The sequence below is a fragment of the Saccostrea echinata genome, unplaced genomic scaffold (assembly GCF_033153115.1).
Source record: "Saccostrea echinata isolate AGI-Se365-2 ecotype Australia unplaced genomic scaffold, CSIRO_AGI_Sech_v1 ptg000025l, whole genome shotgun sequence".
NCBI lineage: Eukaryota > Metazoa > Mollusca > Bivalvia > Ostreida > Ostreidae > Saccostrea > Saccostrea echinata.
In genome coordinates, this window is record NW_026889774.1 from 26,822,525 (window position 1) to 26,827,044 (window position 4,520).

Genomic DNA, 4,520 nt, shown 5'->3' on the forward strand with positions numbered 1-4,520 from the left:
TCTTTACAAATTATGTCACACATCACAGTGACAGGTGACGTCATCCATGAGTATGAGTACCAGGAGGACGTTCAGACCAGACTGTTTACTATGCCATACAGAGTCACAGAGAACAGTAACAATGATGTCCGTGAACTTTACAAGTAAAACATCAGGTTATATAGAGATTATGTCTCCCTCTGCAGCTGGTAGTATGAAGTCTGCCATGGACAGAAACTGACAGAGGACTTTCGTCCAACTGATGTATAAATCGTTCTGTAACGTTCTCGCTACTGAAATTTTTAACCACCGGATTTATCTTCTGAGTCTTTACAGGGAGTTTCTTAAAGTTCTTGCTGACAGAGAATGAAGTGAACGTTCCAATTTCACTTTCCTACACAAATCTGGACTGTAGGTAGGATACTCTACTGGAGGAATTTTGCTCAAAGGAGTAATATATTAAGTCGACATGGGAAATTATCTGACTATACTCATATTAATGTTACAGTTTTAGCGCCATTTTACAGGGACGACAATACAGCTCAAAAGAATTTTAACCTAAACTGCTTTTGTGAACTGATTACATGCACATTTTTGGAAATAAATATATTGGCACTAAACAAAGACGCAAACGCAAGATGTGATTAATCAGAAAATAGAAAGATTACATGAACAAAATGTAATGGATTCAGCAGACAAGTCTTATAACAATATCGTCTTTGTTTGTAAGGCTCATTATTATAAATGCATTTTAAAAAAAAATTGGTTTTAATTCTACATCTGGAAACCCTACTTATACTGTAGATTCCTTATTTTACGCGAGTACTTAATATCGCGAAATGGCTAAAGGGCGTCAAATCGCGAGAAAAATAATTTGCGAATGGGTGATTTATCTAGAGATTTTACATACTTTAAAGCACCATAAAAATAAAATTGAGTAATTTTATTTCGCGAGTGGTGCTTCTCGCGTAATTACTCGATAATTTATTCCTAGCGTATATTTAGGAATCTACAGTACTCACGGTTCCGTTTCTAAGGATGACATTCTTCAAAATCAAATTTCAGTCTTGAATACTTTTATAACATTCCAGTCAACGAAGGTGACTTCGATCCATCCTACTTATACTGGATTTCTAAACTTCATAAAAATTCTTACAAAGATTCATTTCCGGATTCAGCAAATGTTCTACCAAGCACCTATCTTTACTCCTCACAAAAATATTACTGCTGTTAAGGAGAAACTTCAGACGTACTGTGCTACAGCATATTCTAGAAGTGGTGTTCACGGTGGTGTAAATCAAATGAATGTGGATTCTCAAAAACTCCAAAGAACTTTTATTTAATTTATTTTTATTTAAATTAAAAATCACAATTTTTTTCAAAAGTTAGTAACAACGAAACGTACGTGTATGTACTCTCAACACTTTATACAGCCATTCCCAACGATATATTAAAAACTAGGCTTTTTTGATATCATGGACAACTGCTTTTTCAATTAAAATGGAACTCGGGAATTTTCATATCTTGTGATTGGCATGGCCGTAGGAACCGGGGGGGGGGGGTGCCCCCCCAATAATTTTGCCGATATATAGATTACTATAGAAAACATAGCTGCTATATGCTTGTGCCCCCTCACTTAAAACGTCTGATGACCTTTTTTTTTTTTTTTTTTTTTTTTTTTTTGCTTGTCAAGGAATTTTTGGTAGTTGATAGTACCCCCTCAACTGAAAATGTCCGGCTGTGCCCCCCAAACTGAAATTGCTTCCTACGGGCCTGATTGGTCATCAACAAAATTACTTTGTTAAAAATCTCTCTGATTCTTCACAGAAGTACTCTGAAGTTGATGTTAAAAGGATGCTGGAGTTCCTCCTTAACATATATCTGCGTAGTTTTTGGAGATTATATCTTCCAACAAACTATGAAGCAGATTTTTTCTCTCTCAAAAACTTGTACATGAGAAGAAGACAGTTGCTGTGGCCTTTAACTTAACATTCAATATATCGACGACGTTTTATCAATTTACAATAGTTACTTCTATTCGTAAATGGACTCGATATATCCCAGAGAAGACACCGCAGAGTTTGCCACATCCGTTTCATATATGGATGTTTTACTGACTATAGACGGTAAGGGCAACTAAATTTTATGACAAACGTGATGACTTCAGCTTTTCCATCGTCAACCTTCTTTATTTATGTAGTAATATTCCGCTATCACCTGCATATGGTGTTTACGTCTCCCAACTTATTCGATACTCAAAAGCATGCTTTGAGCACTATCAATTTTTAAACCGAGGCAGACTACTGACAGATAAATTGATGTTACAGGGATTTCAACAAAATTGTTTAAAGTCAGCATTTCGTCAAAGCGACAGTACGGCTGCAAAACCTGTTTTTTTTTTTTTTCATGCAAATTTATCCAATATACATTAAGAAATAAGGTATAAAGTTGGTGTCAACAGTTTGAGAAACATGAATATTCTCTCGTCAAACAAAATTAACGTACTAGTAGTTAGAATCTGCCAGAAATCCAAGGGTCATACTATACAAAGCGGAGCAATGTAAGATCTGTTTATTTATCCCACGTGAATTCTGAATGGTACATGCCTGAACTGTAGAGTTTACAATTATAATCGAATATGAGGTAAGAGCAATTTTTGAAAGCAAAATATTACAACTTTTCCGATAAATTATTAATCGTGAACATTTTAATCTGCTTTCAGACGAATTTTAAAGAATTAAAAGTACAAATGTTGACGTTTTGTGTATTGGGGTCCAAGAAGGGAAAACCATCTAATCCTACGAATCGCAAAACGTCAAAAATATTTCAGGACAGTTCCATTAAAATTTATATATCATAGATGTATTTTATGTTGAGTTATACATATTTTTTCTTGAAAAAAGCGATAGAGATATGAGAAATGATAACATGTGAGTGTCGCTGAGATCCCGTTTCTTCCTCGTCAAACGATTATATTAATCCCCCACTAAAATTTAATTGGTCAGGAAATTTGCTTTTTAAAGTTCTATTTTCAGTTTCTTTTTCTTCTTGGTCTACTTTGTTTAGGTAGCAGGCCTACCGTGCTACCCTCTTTTACCATGCTGTTTTGTTTATGAGAAGTACGCATGCGTGAATAGCATGGAATGTGGAACCCCTAACACATATATAAATAATCATTAATTTTAATGAATTAATCACGAAACTTGTAATTTTCTGAAAGTTTATACATTTATGATTAGTAAAAAAAAATTCCAAATAATATCGGAAAATTCTATCAATTCTGTTTTATTTTATGAGATGTGTCCTAATATCTCTTTGTTTTATGACCTTCTTAGCAAATATTACCTGTCATTGGGTCGTATTCTTGCTGACGTGTTTCATATCAATTGTTAGGACTTTGATAAGATACTAATTTTGACTACGGAATATTCCGTCTATCTGATCAATACAGGGTTCCCAGCGGGTGTGACTAATCAACAGGGGATGCTTACTCTTCCAAGGCACCTGATCCCACCTCTGGAATTTCCGTGGGTCCGTATTTTACGCAGTGTTCATAGATATGTATTGTTTGAAGATTTTTTTTTGATCGATCATTGTTCGTTATCTTCACCTTTTTCACAAAAAGAAAGGAAATGTTGACACAGTGGAATTCATAGAGGAGAACAACAGCACCATGTCAGATTACGGCTTGATTGACATCCACAGAGAACTGACAAAAATGCTGTCTGAATTGGAGGTTCATATGACAAACTGTGGTCATTCTGTGAGGTACATTAGAGGTGAAACCAATGATGACTTTCTCGAGTCTTCTGTTAGCTACACTTTGGATATAGATGATATGGGTGTGACTCACATAAACTCATTTCAATATGGAAATAGTTCAGTGAAGACCAACGTTAAATTAAAGATAATTCAAATATATAGAAAAAGTTTCAAAAGAAGGCACAGAAATTGAAAAATATGTGTGACTGATGATGGTGATGTTTATTTCACTGATTATAGTAACAATTCCATCAGTTGTCTGTCACCATCAGGATCTGCCTCTATAGTCATCTGTACAGATCCTCTGGTACCATGGGGAATCTGTCAGACAGTGGACGGTGGACAACTGGTCACCTTGAGAGGCAAGAAATCAGATCGTTACAAGTAAGACTCACACAGCAGACGTCTGGTGAGACACATCACAGTGACAGGTGACGTCATCCACGAGTATGAGTACCAAGAGGACGGTCAGACCAGACTGTTTACATCTGTTTACATTTCCAACCAGAGTCACACAGAATAGTACAGTGATACTAGTATATGTGTTGTTAACGGTGCAAGTGCCATTACAGCTGATCTAGTGATTATGTCTCCTTATTCGACGACGTTTATCACTAAGCAATTATAGTTTCTTCCATTTATTTGTTGACAATATATGTCTCAGTGCTTCGCACCTCGTCCCAGTCCCATACCTTACATATTAGACCATCTTCGTCTTGTATCCCTTACATACGATACCATTAATTAATAAACAAAGGAACTCTCAATTCTTATCTGCA